At 44.1% G+C, this 17,668-nt stretch overlaps 1 protein-coding gene across 2 annotated transcripts in view; it reads right to left on the bottom strand.

Moving 5' to 3' along the window:
• Window positions 1-17,668, bottom strand: part of RANBP9 (RAN binding protein 9) — a 173,388-nt gene that overhangs the window by 135,830 nt on the left and 19,890 nt on the right. The gene's annotated exons all lie outside the window — the stretch shown is intronic.

Genomic DNA, 17,668 nt, shown 5'->3' with positions numbered 1-17,668 from the left:
TCTGGGGGCAAGAGAAGACTTAGCTAGAACAGCATCTCAGAATTGAAGAGTCACAAATTCTCTGAGATTGGAGGGGTTAACAATGTTGAGTGTGGCCCAGAATTCAGGTAAGATGGAGATTTACGAGTGCATTGGAACTGACATTTAGGAATTAGGTCACTGTGACCTCTGAGCAGTTTTAGGGGTGTGTTAATACATAGTCTTCTGAGTCACAAGAAATAAAAACAAAGAAAGGGAGGGAGGATGGAGCTGGGGAGGTCGGGGAGACACCTGTGAAAAATGAGTGCTTAGTAAAAGTTAATTGAAAAACACTGGCATGATTTCTTTAAGATAATTTATATTATGAATGCTAATATGTTCATTTCTTTAAAGCACACCTTTGCAAATATGCTCATTTCTTTCCTTTTTTTTTTGTCTGTTTTTTGAGATGGATGGTGTCTTGCTCTGTCACCCAGGTGGATAGCTCACTGCAACCTCCACCTCCCAGGCTCAAGGGATTCTCCTGACTCAGCCCCCTGAGTAGCTGGGACTACAGGCGAGCTCCACCACACCTGGCTAATTTTTCATATTTTCAGTAGAGATGGAGTTTCACTATGTTGGCCAGGCTGGTCTCAAGCTCCTGACCTCAGGTGATTTGCTTGTCTCGCCCTCACAAAGTGCTGGGATTACAGGCGTGAGCCATCGTGCCTGGCCAAACGTGTTCATTTCTTTAAAGCACAACTTAGATTTGTCTGACTTAGGCTATGTGTCTTTCCATTTCTAATCTCTCACTCTGTAAGGAGGCAAATTCCTAATGGACTTAAAAATAGAGTGTAACAGCATTGGGGGCAAACCAGTCCATCTCCCTCATGTTATTGGTGAGGCAGCAGAGGCCTATGGAGAAGTGACCTGACCAGGTCACACAGCCACTGTGCGGGAGCCACAACTCTGCCTTTCAATCCCAACTATTTTCCACTCCATCACTGCCATTTTATCTTCTTTAACACCCCAGGACCTTCTAACGTCTTGCTCGCATCTAGTAGGTCCTCCATACATATTTTCTTTTCTTTTTTTTTTTTTTTTACATATTTTAAATAATTATGTGTTTCACTTGCAGACATTGCATTTCATTCTTTTTCAGCCTTCTGTTTTCAATACCTTCCTTCGGTTTGATAAAACTCAACATCATTGTGGTGTAATTTACATACAATCAAATGACCCAACTTAAGAATGCAGTTTGCTGAGTTTTGACAAGTGTAGAGTCTTACGTAATCACCATCATAATCAACATCTACAACATTTCTGTCTTGGCAAAATATTCTCTCCTGTTCCTTTTCCACCCTTACCTCTGATCCCAGGTAACCATTAAGCTGCTTTCTGTTGTCATAGATGATTTCCCCCTTTTTCTAAGGTTTCATATAAATGGGATCATACATTATGTACTCTTTGGTATTTGGCTTCTTTGACCTCACATAATGTAAAATAAAAATATATTCAGGATCAGGCATGGTGACTCGTGCCTATAATCCAAGAACTTTGGGAGGCTGAGGAGGGTGAATCACCTGAGGTCAGGAGTTTGAGACCAGCCTGGCCAACACAGTAAAACCCCGTCTGTACTAAAAATACAAAAATTAGCTGGGCATGATGGTGCATGCCTGTGATCCCAGCTACTTGGGAGTCTGAGGCAGGAAAATTACTTGAGCCCGGGAGGCGAAGGTTGCAGTGAAATGAGATCGTGCCACTGCAACCCAGCGTGGGCAACAGAGTGAGACTCTGTCTCAAAATAAATAAATAAATAAAACAAGTAAAAATATAATCAGTGTTTTGGATTCATTCAGATTGTGTACATCAGTAGTTTGTTCCTTTCTATTGCTGAGTAGTGTCTATTATATAGACATGTATAGATACACCATCATTATCTATTTGCTCGGTAATGGATACTTTGGTTATTTTCTGTTTTTAGTATTATAAATAATAAAGCTGCTACAAGTATTTATGTACAAGTCTTCTTGTGGACAAGTTTTCATTTCTCTTGGGTAAACAACTAGGAGTGAAATCGCTGGGTCATATAGTGTAGCCCTCTAAGAAATCGCCAAGCTATTTTCCAAATTGGTTGTGCTGTTGTGTACATCTGTCATCAACGTTCATCCTGGCCAATACTTGGCACTGTCAATTTGAAAAATTTTAGCTATTCTGGTGGCTGTGGAGTGGCATTTTATTGTACTTTTAATTTGCATTTCTCTGATAAATGGTTAAGCATTTTTCATGTACTTACTGGACAATTGTCTATTTTCTGTTGCAAAATATTTGTTTATATCTTTTGATCATAAAAAATTGGAGTTTTATCGTATTATTATTTATAAGAGTTGTTTATATATTCTGGATAGAAGTACTTTGTCAGTCCTTTCTGATATATGTGAAGATTAGAAGTTAAAACTTTTATGGAGTTCAATTTTTCAATTTCTTCTTTTCATGCTTTTGTGTCCCATCTAAGGAATCTGCCTAACCCAAACTTGTGAAGATTTTTTCCTATTTTTCCTTATAGCAATGTTATAATTTTAGCCTGTAGAAGTAGGTCTTTGATTATTTCAAGTTAATTTTTGCATATGGTGTGAAGTAAAAGTTAAGGCTCATGTTTTTCATATGGATATCTAGTTTTTCTAGCACAGTTGTTGAAAAGATACCCTTTGCTCATTGAATTACCTTGGCACTTCTGTCTAAAGTCACTTGACTGTGTGAGGGTCTACTTCTGAACTCTCGGTTACATTAATCTATTTGTCTGTTCTTACACTAATACTATCCTATCTTAACTACTGTAGCTTTACAATTAGTATTGAAATCTGTTAGCAGAATTTCTCCACCTTCATTCTTTTTTAAAAAAATTCTTGGCTTTTCTATGTCTTTTGCAACTGCACAGAGATTTTAACATGAACTTGTCAATTTCTTTCAAAATGTGTGCTTAGATTTTGACAGACGTTGCACTGAATCTATTGATCAATACTTTTTCATTAAAAAGTATCATTCAGGGTTTGCTGGCTTTCATGCATGATGGCTTATTTCCTTGTACGTTCTGAGATATTTTTATCGTGAGCTGATATTCCTTGGAAATCTATCTTTTGTAATTTGTTGAGGCCTGGATTTAAAATCTGTTTTCCCAGGCATAATTTACTACCTTGGCCTATTCTAAACAAAAATTAAAACAAAAATTTTAAACAAAAATAGTTTCTCAAAAACCAAGTTTCTCTTTTTGTTGTTTTAGAATGATGGTGCCCTTTTCTAATAACTATTTTTCCAGTTTTCCCATGGATGTATGGGTGAAGAAGATTGACCAGTTTATGCCAGTTAATACAAGTTAAAACAGTGTATTTTCTTCATGTAAGGATAACTACCCACTTGGCACAGAGTTGGATTAGACCAACTCAGGACAATCCTAATGGACTAAAATGGGAATTTCTCTAGAATGATAGAGCAACTGAACGTATTTCCTTTATTAGAAATTGGAGCCAATCAGCCACAGATTTATTTGAATCCATCTTTATTACAAATGAACCACACAAATGTAAAAATAGATAAGTAGGTTCACAATAGTCACTGCTGATGGTGTGTGGAGGTGTGTACTGTGTGGCAGTGTTTGTTAGACTAGGAGTGTGTGAAGGTGCAGGGAGGGGGCTTCACAGTGTTGACAAGTTGGAGAGGCAACAGAAATGAGCAGGAACATAAGGGTCCACCTGTAGGAATTTTACCTATCTGCCCTTTCCAATTTCTTTTTTTCTTTTTTATTTTTTTGAGACGGACTCTCACTCTGTTGTCCAGGCTGCAGTGCAATATGCAATCTTGGCTCACTGCAACCTCTACCTCCTGGGTTCAAGCGATTTTCCTGCCTCAGCCTCCCAAGTAGCTGGGATGACAGGCATATGCTACCGTGTCCGGCTGATTTTTGTATTTTTAGTAGTGACAGGGTTTCACCATGTTTGCCAGGCTGGTCTTGAAATCCAGACCTCAGGTAATCTGCCTACCTCGGCCTTCCAAAGTGCTGGGATTACAGGTGTGAGCCACCGCACCCAGCCAGCTCTCTCCAATTTCTAATAGCACATTTTCCACATAGATTGGATGGACAATTCTAATATCTTGTGCTTCCCTAGACTAGTACTTCTCAAACTCACCTGGGGATCTTGTCAAAATACACATTCTGATTTAGTAGTTCTGGGGTGCAGGCCTAAGATTCTGCATTTCCATTAAGCACCCCCCAGGGGATCTCAACGCTGCTGGTCCACATGCCAAATTTTAAACAGTAAAGTGTGGCAGGCACAGGAGTTCATGCCTGTAATCCCAGCCCTTTGGGAGGCCAAGATGGGTGGATCACTTGAGGTCAGGAGTTCAAAGCCAGCCTGGCCAATATGGTGAAAATCCATCTCTACTAAAAATACAAGACAAATTACCTGGGCTTGATGGCACATGCCTCTAATCCCAGCTACTTGAGAAGCTGAGGCAGGAGAATTGCCTGAACCCAGGAGGCAGGGGTTGCAGTGAGCCAAGATGCCACTGCACTCCAGCCTGGGTGACGTAGCAAGATTGTCTTAAAAATAAAATAGGCCAGGCATGGTGGCTCATGCCTGTAATCCCAGCACTTTGGGAAGCCAAGGCGGGCAGATCACAAGGTCGGGAGAGGAAGACTGTCCTGGCCAACATGGTGAAACCCCGTCTCTACTAAAAATACAAAAAAATTAGCTGGGTGAGGGGGCGCACGCCTGTAGTCCCAGCTATTCAGGAAGCTGAGGCAGGAGAATTGCTGGAACCCAGGAGGCGGAGATTGCAGTGAGCCAAGATCACGCCACTGCGCTACAGCCTGGGTGACAGTGCGAGACTCCGTCTCAAAATAAATAAATAAGTAAATAAATAAAGATAAAACAAACAGTAAAGTCCTACAAAAGTATCTATCCTTCAGTTTACACTTGCCTACTCAAAGTGCCACCACTGCTTCTCAAAGTACAAATATTATCATCAATCATGAACATCTTGATGTTAATTTGTCTATCAGATCTTTGCTTTTTGGGTAGCAATTTATAGGCAAAGAATTAGCAAATTTTCAACAAGGAAAACCACTTTAGCTAAATCGCATTTTACCTCACGGAAGCATATACATACAGAAATTGAAAAGGAATTTCTTTTTTTTTGAGACAGAGTCTCATTGTGTGGCCCAGGCTGGAGTGCAGTGGCACAATCTCAGCTCACTCTAACCTCTACCCCCTGGGTTCAAGTGATTCTCCTGCCTCAGCCTCCTGAGTAGCTAGGATTACAGGTGTGTGCCACCACACCTGGCTAATTTTTATATTTTTAGTAGAGACAGGGTTTTGCAATGTTGGCTAGGCTGGTCTTGAACTCCCAACCTCAGGTAATCCACATGCCTCGGCCTCCCAAAGTGCTGGGATTATAGGTGTGAGACACTGCGTCTGGCCCCATTCATTGTTTCATTCAACAGATATTACCAAGCACCTACTACTCACCAGGCATTCTTCCAGATTCTGGTGATACAATAGTGAACAAGAGAAACTATTTCCTTTATGGAAAGAAGGAGGTCAGGCCAATCAACAAACATGTAAAAGTGTCCCAGGAGACTGTGGAGAAAAATATGCAAAGTAAGAGGATGGGGACTGTGTGTCCTGGGTGGATTTGCTATTTTAGATAGAGTGCTCTGGCCAGGCACAGTGGCTCATGCCTGTCTCAAAATATTAATAAATAAATAAATAAATAAATAAATAAATAAAATAGAGCGCTCAGGAATGGTGTCTCTGATGATGGTGAGTGGAACCTATCGGATGGGAAGGGATAGGCTCTGCATTCTCTATTCAGGCAGAAACATTACAGACCTTAGTCCCAGAGGACCTGGAAGGGCCTGGAACCTTCTATTACCAATAGGCTTTAGTACCCACACCTTTGGTTTAGCTCACAAAATATTTATAATGGCCTCAGTGACACCTTATTTAATGAGATGCTTACATACTTTTTTTAATTTTAAAATTTTGATTCTAAGGTTATTCAGAAGAATTACTTGTGGGTTTCCAATTAATAGGCCCCAAAACTGAATTAAGATGGAATGAGGCAGCCTCCCAGGCTCCCCAGGGTCAGAAATGGCTCTCCTGACCAAGTGAAATTTCAGGTGAGACCCGAAGGATGAGTGAGATTTAGCTGGGGTGGTGGGAAGGGCTGAGAGGCTCAGAGGAAACAGTAAGTACAAAGGCCTTGGGCTGGCTTGCTTGTCCTGAAGATGTCATTTTCCTTTCTTCTTCTTCTTTTTTTTTTTTAGATGAAGTTTTGCTCTTGTTGCCCAGACTGGAATACAATGATGTAATCTCAGCTCACCACAACCTCCACTTCCTGGGTTTGAGCAATTCTCCTGCCTCAGCCTCCTGAGCAGCTGGGATTACAGGCATGTGCCACCATGCCTGGCTAATTTTGTATTTTTAGTAGACACGGGATTTCTTCATGTTGGTCAGACTGGTCTTGAGCTCCCAACCTCAGGTGATCCACCTGCCTTGGCCACTGAGCCCGGCCAAAGACGTCATTTTCAAAGTGACACGGTGTAGCCTTGAATCTTCAAGCACAGGAAGGAAACCTTCTCCTCAGTGTAAGCCAAAGCTGTTATGTACCATCCTCTCTGCAGGCATTTTGGGGTGTGCATGACCTCTCTCCCCTGCCCCATGCTGCTATTCGTGTGTTGGGGATCTTGTTTATGTTAGATGCCGATACTTTAATTTCTTAAAGTTCTCTCCAGAGCCTTGAAACTATTTCTTATGGTGCCTGATATGTAACTCCCTTGGGTCCTGAGGGTGACAGGCCTTCTGGCCCTGAATTCCTGTTCTCATGATTCATTGCCAGGCTTGGCTGGGCACTTATGCAGTGGCATCTGGAAAATAACTTTCCTGCTCCATGTTTTAGCTTTTCAAAACAAAAACCATGCCATCCTATAATCTCACCGTCATATTGTGAAGTCTCCATTGAAAAAGAGTTTCCAATGATTTGAAGAAAATCTTATATAATCATATTTAGTTTTGTACTAGATGGAATAGAGAAGTAAAATATGTAATTATATGTGTACCCAGATTTTGGAAAAACTGATACATGGAAATTCTTATAGTTCTATTTGGAGAGAATTTTCACCTTAAAAATCACTAGCAGTTTCCTTCAAATAATTTTCCCAGTGTAGTTAAAATCAGATCAAATTTTCAAAAAAATTCAGTTCTTGTTCAACCTTTCAGCATCTGTAGGAAGCTAGTCATTAAACAAGGAGCAGCACATCCGTATTGCTCTTTTGCCCTATTCTACCCACCACACCAGGACTTGCTAGGCCTCTCCTCCTGGAGCTCTCTCATCCCTAACCTTCAGGTGGGCCCCTTTGTGCCCACCCATAGATTCCACTTGGCCCAGATTCTGGAATCGGAGCGGACCTTGGAATAACCTGGCTCACTGGTCTTCTCTTGGTCCCAAACCCATGCGAGCTACTGCCCCATCTCTTCACTTCTTTTCCCAACAAAGCTCTTTAGAAGTAGGCTCCACCGATCGTCTCCAATCCTTCCCCCACATTATCCTTTGAGGCTTTGTTTTTTTTTTTTTTTGAGACAGAGTCTTGCTCTGTTGCCCAGGCTGGAGTGCAATAGCACAATCTTGGCTCACTGCAGCCTCTTCCTCCCGAATTCAAGTGATTATCGTGCCTCAGCCTTCCAAGTAGCTGGGATTACAGGTGTGCACCACCATACCTGACTAATTTTTGTATTTTTAGTAGAGATGGGGTTTCACCACGTTGGCCAGGCTGGTCTCAAACTCCTGACCTCAAGTGATTCGCAGGCCTGTCTCCCAATGTACTGGGATTACAGGTATGAGCCACAGCACCTGGCCTTGATCTCATTTTCATCAGGCTGTCACCCCTCTTCCTCCTCTCAAACAGGAGACCTAGTGGCTTTGTCAAGGTCACCAGCCAAATCCAATGGGCTGGTGCTCAGTCCTCCCGTTCCTCGGGAGCTCGTTACTCTCTCTGCTGTCCCCCTGTCCTTGGACTCCGGGCCATGATCCTCTCAGCTTCTCCCCACTCCCTCACACTCTTTCTTCTCTCCCTAATCCGCAATCACTGGAATATTCCAGAGCTCAATCTTCAGACTTCTCACTCTACAGCAACTTCCTCGGTGTCATCATTTCATTATGTGGCTTTAAATATAATAGTCCCCTCTCCACCACAGTTTTACTTTTCTTTGTTCCAGTTATCCATGGCCACCTGTGGTCCAAAACTATAAGATATTTTGGGGCCAGGTGCGGTGGCTCATGCCTGTAATCCCAGCACTTTGGGAGGCCAAGCTGGGTGGATCACTTAAGGTCAGGAGTTCGAGAGCAGCCTGGCCAACAGAGTGAAACCCTGTCTCTGTAAAAATACAAAAATTAGGCCGGGTGCAGTGGCTCACACCCATAATCCCAGCACTTTGGGAGGCTGAGGTCGGCAGATCACGAGGTCGGGTGATCTTGGCTCACTGCAACCTCCACCTCCCAGGTTCAAGTGATTCTCCTGTCTCAGCCTCACAAGTAGCTGGGATTATAGGTCTGCTCCACCACGCCTAGCTAATTTGTTTTTCTTTTCTTTTTTCTTTTTTGTATTTTTGTAGAGACAGGGTTTTACCGTGTTGGCCAGGCTGGTCTTGAACTCCTGACCTCAGATGATCTGCCCACCTTGGCCTCCCAAAGTGCTGGGATTACAGTTATGAGCCTCCGAGCCCAGCCTGAACCCCTTGGCTTCAGACATCTGACCTCCAGGACTATAAGAGAACACATTAGTGTTGTTTTAAGCCACTGAGTTTGTGGTAGTTTGTTATGGCGACAACAGGAAACTCATACACAAGTTTCCCTGTGTCAGTAAATGGTGACATCATCCTTTTAGTTACTCCAGAGAGACACTGGTGTTGTCCTTGTTTTTTCCTCTTTCTCATATCCCACACCCACTTCATCAGCAAATCCTATCGGCTCTGTCTTCAAAATATATCCAGAATCTAACAACTGTTCACACCTGCCACCAGGTATCACTCTGGTCTCCTTTTCCCTGGAGGACTACGGGCACCCCTTAGTGAGCCTGCCTGTGTCCCCTTCTTCCATCTACAGTCTATTCCACACAGCTGCCAGCATGATCAGGTTAAAACAGAAGCCAGAGTTTAGCATTTCTGTCTCACACCCTTCGATGGCTCCCCACCTCATAAGGAAGAGAACCCCACATCTTTACCGTGGCTCACAAGGGCTCCCCCGATCTGGCTCCTGGACACTTTCCTAAGCTCATCTTCTGTCCCTGCCCCCGGCTCAAGCTCCAATCCCACCAGCAGGTGCTACCCAGAGCATCCTTCAGGAGCGGAGGTGCACTGCTAGCTGCCAGCCCTTGAATGCTGAGGTGGCCTTGGCTGGGGAGAGCTGTCCCCCTCAACACCCCATCTCACTCCCTTCTCAATGTAGCCAGCATCCAGTGGCTGAATGATTTGGAGGTGCAAGGGCCTGTCCCCTGTCCCCAGCTCAGAGCAGCTCTGAAGGGCCATCCTATCTTCCATATCCCCATGGGGTTGCCTGGGGCTTTGGGTGGGACTGCATCACAGCTCATCTCCCTCTGCCCAGCCTTGCTTCCTTCCCTTCCACAGTTTGATCCCAAGAGCCCTTCCTAGTAAGCATCAAGTGTGCCAATCATCTCAGACACTGCTTTCCCCGACCTGTGAACCTGATCTCTTTGCTAGTCCAAAACACCCCAAGTACCCTTGATCTCAAAGCTTCTGCAGTGACTGTTCCTTCTGCCTACAAAGCTCTTCTCCCAGGTATTCAGGATGTTTACTCCCTCCTTCCTTCAAGTCTCTGCTCAAATGTCCGATAGCCTGTGGCCCTCCTGACAACCTTATGTAAAATAGCAACCACCACCACCATCACCAGCATAACAAACTCCATCATGCAGTTTTTATTCTATAGTATGTAACCTCATTAGATATCTATTTACTTGTTTTTTTGTTTTCTGTCACTAGACTCCAGCTTGAAGAAGGCAGAGACTTGATCTACTTTGTTCACGGCTATTTCCATAATAACTAGAATAGTGCCTGCCACATAGTAGAGGCTTAGTACCAAGTCAGGCGGGTGGTGATCTTGCTCTGACCTGATTCCAGTAATTGGCTCACCACCATAGGCCCCTGTGATGAAAGTTTTGTCTTGAGGGTTTTCAACTTGACCCCTTTGATACCTTGGATTCTGTGTCAGTGCCTTCATGGCTTCCTTTATATCCTCCACAACTAAAGGCCTGCATTGTGTCTTCTCATTCTTTCTAGAGTTTTAAATCTTGCCCTATGGCTTAGTCCCTACATACCTGCCTTTAGGCTGGAGGAACCCCACCTCTCAGGCTCCAGATGTACTTGCGGGGTGGATTACCGAAACTCCCCACTCCGATCTAAGTCCCTATTCTCAGCAATGTCTCTTCAGGGTCTGGCCAGGCTCCCTAAAAGCCCTGTCCAGGTTGGGTGTGGTGGCTCATGCCTGTAATCCCAGCACTTTGGGAGGCAGAGATGGGTGGATCACCTGAGGTTGGGAGTTCAAGACCAGCCTGACCAATATGGTGAAACCCCGTCTGTACTAGAAATACAAAAATTAGCCAGGCATGGTGGTGCATGCCTGTAATCCCAGCTACTTGGGAAACTGAGGCGGGAGAATTGCTTGAACCTGGGAGACAGAGGTTGCAGTGAGCGGAGATCGCGCCATTGCACTCCAGCCTGGGCAACAAGAGCAAAACTCTATTTCAAAAAAAAAAAAAAAAAAAGCCCTTTCCAAACTGTGTGAGCCACAGCTTGACCTTCAGCACCAAAGAGGGCATTGCTACGGGGGAGGAAGCTCCCAGAAGAGCCAGAGAGACCTGGGTGTGAGTCCCAGCTCTGTCATGTACCAGTGGGGGCAGCGCTGGCAGGACACTTGCTTCCCTGAGCAATGGCTTACTCCCTGGTAAAGCTAAGTCAGTGATGTCAACCTCGCAGAGTTGTCTGTCAAACAAGACATAAACACATATGAGAACAGTCACTAAATCTCTCCCAACCAAACTGAAATCCTCTGAAGCACCTGCCCTGTTAAATGGAAAAGCGCAATGTCCTCAGGAAGAAACTCAGAGACTAAGTAGCTCTATGTGCAAAAGAATGTGCTGTGGAAAACCATTTAGAGCGACATGACGTTCCATAATAATTCCAAACATATTTGAGCAATATAATAAGCTGTACTGGGTCTAGGCATGATCTCAAGCATAGGAAAAGCCTGGCTTCACCTCTGAAAGGCAACCTTCAACCAAGAGGTAGCACAAAAGCATAATCAGTGGATGGGTTTCCCTCCCCCATCCACGCCTTGCCCAGATCTAATGGAAACATTTATACTAAACCTTGCCAAATTCACAGAAGCGTTTCCAGTTCCCATTACTTTGCTATTCAAAAGGAAGGGAGTAATGGCATCAGAGGTAGGGTGTGGTACAGTATACTTAACAGAGCGCTGAAAGCAAGTTGAACGCAGATGACCAATGTTGGCAGACTGCACAGGTCTCGAGTTATTTTTGTGATGGGCAATGTTTTTTCCTTTTTGTTCTGTTTTCCTCCCTCTTAAGTCGACTAATGATTCCCAATGAATAGAACTCTGTCCAGTACAATCCAGTTAGCCCACAATGAATAGACTGTCAATGAGAGATGCTGCATTGACAGTCTCTATTTTACTGGATTCCCTGTAAAGATGGAAAAGGAACTGCTGTTGGGGGCGTTCATTTGTAATTTGTGCTCTTGGTCTGGAAGTGGCCATCGGATCAGCAAAGAGAATACAAAAGCATACAATAAGGTCACCACTCTTTCTGAAGCCTGAGCCATCATCTCTTGGAGAATCAAAACATGTATGGACACATTATGAATGTGTTTAGTCTTTTCCTACGTGAGCAGGTAGGAAGCTTCCTGGTCCAGCCTAGGTGAGTGTTTCATGTCGGCTTGGCAGGCGTTGTCAGGCGTCTGGAGATGTCATATTCATGTTTGGCTCCCTGCAATCGGCAGGCTGCTACATTCACTACTAGCTGCGTTTTCTCTGTGATATTGCCAAAAAGAATGTGTTTAAAGTCATTATTGATTACTCTTTAATCCACACTGTGTTAGGAGCAAAACTGAATCCAACAAGATGTGGTATCTCTTCTCCACATACTTTGTGTATTCTAATTGATAGGGTATGAAGTGTGCATCCGAAAAGCCAAGCAGATTCCTTCGTATTCAGCCTGTGGATTGTTCAGAGATTCCCAGTTTCCTCCTGGGGAGTTGATTGCAGGAGTCAAGAGGGATATTTGAGTCAGGGAGTATTTCCCAAGAGAAGCCTTAGGATTTAAATATCAGTTTTTATTTTTATTTTTGAGACAGAGTTGTCGCTCAGGCTGGAGTGCAATAGGCAAGATCTCGGCTCACTGCAACCTCTGCCTCTGGGGTTCAAGTGATTCTCCTGTCTCAGCCTCCTGAGTAGCTGGGATTACAGGTGCCCAACACCAGGCCCAGCTAATTTTTGTATTTTGAGTAGAGATGGGGTTTCACCATGTTGGTCAAGCTGTTCTCAATCTCCTGACCTCAGGTGATCCACCTGCTTCAGCCTCCCAAAGTGCTGGGGTTACAGGCATGAGCCACCACCCCTGGTCCAGCTTTCAGTTTTTTTTTTTTTTTTTTTTTGAGACAGAGTCTTGCTCCATTGCCAGGCACCAGGCTGGAGTGCAGTGGCACAATCTCGGCTCACTGCAACCTCCGCCTCCTGGGTTCAAGCGATTCTTCCGCCTCAGCCTCTCAAGCAGCTAGGATTACAGGTGCATGTCACTACACCCAGATAATTTTTGTATTTTTAGTAGAGATGGGGTTTCACCGGGTTGGCCAGGATGGTCTCGATCTCTTGACCTTGTGATCCGCCCACTTCAGCCTCCCAAAGTGCTGGGATTACAGGTGTGAGCCACCACACCCGGCTCAGCTTTCAGTTTTAAAAAATCTATCACATGCTCATGATAAAAAAAAATTAAACAGTGCACAGTGAAGAGCATACCCCCTCACAGCATTTTCCCCCACCCAATTCCCATCCCCCAAGGCAACTACTGTTAGGAATTTTTAGTGTATCTTCCCAGAAAGAGTCTATATAAGAGGAGCTTTGATTTTTGAGATACGTTTTTGTATGTTCAGTTCAAGTGGTTCACAAGATGCCTTTTCCAAATAACTCCATGGCAACGCAACTCTGGAACTCACGCGCACACAGACATATACATGGACACTCACAGTCGTTCTTTTGAGCATAAAATGGAGGGGAAATGATGCAACAGAGAGTGAATAGAAGGCCTTTTCCAGTAAACCGCAGTGGCTAGTGGCTTCTCAGATGGTTCCAGACAGCTTTTTATACAGAAATAGCTCAGTGAGAACACCCCAGCCTACTCAGACTGCAGAACAAATCCCAGGAACTTGCCTTTGTGCAATCTCCCCCTTGAAGCTCAAGTCTAAACACATCAGAGCTTGGCAGGGCTGCATGGGTATGTTAGTGAACAGACAGAACACCCTGGCTCCTCAGGTGCTCCTTGTTTTTTTCCCTTTGGACCAGCAGATTTTTCTTATAGCTTACACCTGTTCCTCCCCCACCCCCGACAACATGCAGAAATGTAAAGCCCCTCAAGCTTTCCTTGCTCGAGAGGTTAAATAAAAAACCAACTCACTTTCACACTCCAAGGGAAAGGAAAATAAAAACCACCAGTAGGTATCAAGCCAAGACACGCGTGCACACACACACACACACACACGCGCGCGCACACACACAATTTGGCAGAAAGAAATTAAGAAAAAATCGTTTTATCTATGAGACTATTCTGAAACTAAGCGATGCATGATATTATTCAAGTTTGCAAGGTGTATTTGTCCACAGAATAGAGGTGGCTGGATGGGAATGACAGTCTCTCGATACACTGTTGTTCTAGAGATTTTCCAGAACTGAAATGTGCAACAGGACATTTGAGAACTTTTATCTAAGTACTGATGTATTAATAACACAGCATTATCAAAAGCACTGTCATAATTATTAGTAAAATTATCTCATCTACAAGAGTCTGAATAAAAATATCTCATCAAAAGCCAAATTCTAAAAAGGAGCCATATAGAAAGCAATAGAAAAGAAACATTTCCACTGCATAGCTGATATACTTGAAAGTACAGGTATTACTCCTGGTCAAATTAATAGTTGTTTATACAGTTTTGAGGACACTGACGAGATCACTCTTTCTTTTTTTTTTTTTTTGAGATGGAGTCTTGCTCTGTCACCCAGGCTGGAGTGCAGTGGCTGAGTCTCAGCTCACTGCAACCTCTGCTTCCTGGGTTCAAGCAATTCTCCTGCCTCAGCCTCCTAAGTAGCTGGGATTACAGGCACGTGCCATCACACCCAGCTAAGTTTTGTATCTTTAGTAGAGATGGGATTTCACCATGTTGGTCAGGCTGGTCGCGAACTCCTGACCTCGTGATCCTCCCACCTCCGCCTCCCAAAGTGCTGGGATTATAGGTGTGAGCCACTGCACCCATCTGAAAAGATCACTCTTAAGAAAATACTGCCTCACCTTCTGGCTAGTGCCTGAAAATCCTTTTCTAATTGGAAAACCTTAAATTCCTCAATAACAGATACAGTATAATAGGCAAATTCCCCTGAAAAGAATAGCAACAATGATAATAATGCTAATTTCCTCAGCACTTACTTGTGGTGAATGCTTCACTTTCATTTTTACTCAGGACTTCACATGAATGATCTCCTTTAATCCCTGTGGGAGCTAGTCTCCAAGATGGCTCCCCATAGCCCTTGCCTCTGCATAGTCATGCCCTTCTGTGGGGCCTTTCCCTTCAATCTGGGTGGGTCCTATGACTCTTTTGTAACCACAAGAATGGGGCAGAAGTGGTGCCATGTGGTTTTTCCAAGGCTAAATCAGGTCTTACACCTTCTGCCCTGGTCCCTTAGCATGCTCATTCTGAGAAATTCAACTGCCATATACAAAATTCAATTTTCCTGAAACCACCATGTTATAAGGAAGCCCAAGCTAGCCATGTGGAGTAGCTGAGCGGAGGAAGAGATGCCTGGCCAGCCCTCAGCTATTCTAGCCAGATGTGTGAATGTAAATGACATCTTGGGCACTCAGCTCCTTGTAGTCTGTGGATGGTTTGGGGCACACCTAACTTCTGACTATACTGCATGTGAGACCCCAAGTAAAAACAGTCCAGCTGGGCACAGCCAACACACAGAATCATCAAAACTAGTAACAAATTGCTATTTTAAGTCACTAAGTTTGGGGGTATTTTGTTACACAGCAATATACAACTGAAACAATCCTGTATTTATGCTACAAGTTTTTTTTTTTTTGAAATTGAGTCTTGCTGGAGTGCAGTGTATTTATGCTACAAGTTTTGTGTTTTTCTTTGAAATGGAGTCTTGCTGGAGTGCAGTGGCGCAATCTTGGCTCACTGCAATCTCTGCCTCCCAGGTTCAAGTGACTCTCCTGCCTCAGCCTCCCAAGTAGCTGGGATTACAGGCATATGCCACCATGCCTGGCTAATTTTTTGTATTTTTAGTAGAGATGGGGTTTCACCATGTGGACCAGGCTGGTCTCAAACTCCTGACCTCAAGTGATCCACCCACCTTGGCCTCTCAATGTGCTGGGATTATAGGCATGAGCCACTGCACTGGCCTGCTACAAGGTTTTGAAGCTCACAGTTATCCCTCCAACATCAATTTCACTGCTTCCTCACTGTGCCATTTGAGGAACTGACCCCAGTCTACAGGTTCTCCTGATTAGCTTATGTTAGTAGTTCTCAAAGTGTGGTAGCATCAGATTCACCTGAAAACTTGTTAGGGAAATTCTCAGGCTCTTCTCTGGACCTACTGAATCCAAAACTTGGGCTGAGGCCCAGTCGTGTGAGGGGTCTAATACGTCCTTCAGGTTATTCTGATGTGTGCTCATGTTTGGGATCCACCAGTGTCTGTACCAGTCATGGTAATCCTGTCCCTCTTTGTTAGTGACAACTAAAATGAGGGATCGAGCCATAAATCTCAAATCATCAAGGTTTAGTAAGCCAGCTTAAGGGTGTGCCCTGGAAAAATGTGAGTCATAGAAGCATCTGTGGCTGTTTTTTTCCAAAGAGGGTCTCAGGAGGTTTAGCATTTATACATTTTCCTTAAGAAAAGGGGGCGGGTCACGAGACAAATGGTTACATACTTGTGAGACTTTAGTTGGTGCTCATTTTTCCTATGATAAGGTGAACGAACATTTGAAGAAAAAGGGAATAGAGGCCAGGCACAGTGGCTCCTGCCTGTAATCCCAGCACTTTGGGAGGCAGAGGCAGGCGGATCATGAAGTCAGGAGATTGAGACCATCCTGGCCAACATGGCGAAACCCTGTCTCTACCAAAAACACAAAAAATAGCTGGGTGTGGTGGCGTGTACCTGTAATCCCAGCTACTTGGGAGGCTGAGGCAGGGGAATGGCTTGAACCTGGGAGGCGGAAGTTGCAGTCAGTTGAGATTGCACCACTGCACTCCAGCCTGGACAACACAGAGAGATTCTGTCTCAAAAAAAAAAAAAAAAAAAAAAAAAAAGAGAGAGAGAGAGAAAAGAAAAAGGGAATAGAGGAAGAAGATGTCTGAGGAGAGGTGAAGGAAAGATTAATCTCATTTTGTCTTTGTTCTGTACGTGGGAAGATAAACTAGCGGTCTTTTGAAAGAGCTGATTTATATTAAGCCCTGAGAGATGAAAATCTAATAGCTGTTATAGAGGAAGGGGCCATAATGAGGCATGTCCAATTTCTCATCCCTTCATGGCTGTGAATTCAGCTTACAAGGTTCCCTTGGCCAAGAAGGGATCTGTTCAGTCAGGGGCTTGGAATTTCATTTTTATTTCTCACTTGTGATTGACTTAGAAACCAGGCTCAAGCCAATCAGCACATAGCATTCCCTTGATGTCAGCTATTAGTTTGTGGTTGAGGGAGTGGCCCTGTGTCTTTGTGGCAGCCATTCTGACTATGAAGGGAGCCAGCCTTAAGAGGAAGCTAACACTGAAGACGGAAAGCAGAGATGCAGGAAGAACCTAGGTCCCTGACACCAGGGTTCAATCAGCCTATCCCACCTTTGAAATTCCAATTACTTTGGTCAATACATTTCCTTTTTGGCTAAACCCATTTGAGTTGGCTTTGCCATTAGTTGCAGCTTAAAGCACACTACCAGATACAGTAAGCATTAAAATCCCTACTTTACACAGGAGAGGTTAGTTCAAACAACTAGGAAGCAGATGTGCTAGATTTTTTTTTTTTTTGACAGAGTCTTATGCTGTTATCCAGGCTGGAGTGCAGTGGCGCGATCTCGGCTCACTGTAGCCTTTGCCTCCCGGGTTTAAGCAATCCTTCTGCTTCAGCCACCTGAGTAGCTGAGACTACAGGCACACACCACCACACCCGGCTAATTTTTTGTATTTTTAGTAGAAACAGGGTTTCACTATGTTGGCCAGTCTGGTCTGGAACTCCTGACCTTAAGTGATGCACCCACCTAGGCCTCCCAAAGTTCTGGGATTACAAGCATGAGCCACTGTGCCCAGCCCATGCTAGGATTTGAACCCAGGTCTCTGTTGTTAAATCCCACCTTTATAA

Source organism: Callithrix jacchus, chromosome 4 (genome assembly GCF_049354715.1).
Source record: "Callithrix jacchus isolate 240 chromosome 4, calJac240_pri, whole genome shotgun sequence".
In the NCBI taxonomy this organism is placed as follows: domain Eukaryota; kingdom Metazoa; phylum Chordata; class Mammalia; order Primates; family Cebidae; genus Callithrix; species Callithrix jacchus.
Note: the sequence above shows the minus strand (reverse complement) of the source record. Positions and strands in the feature narration are given on the sequence as shown.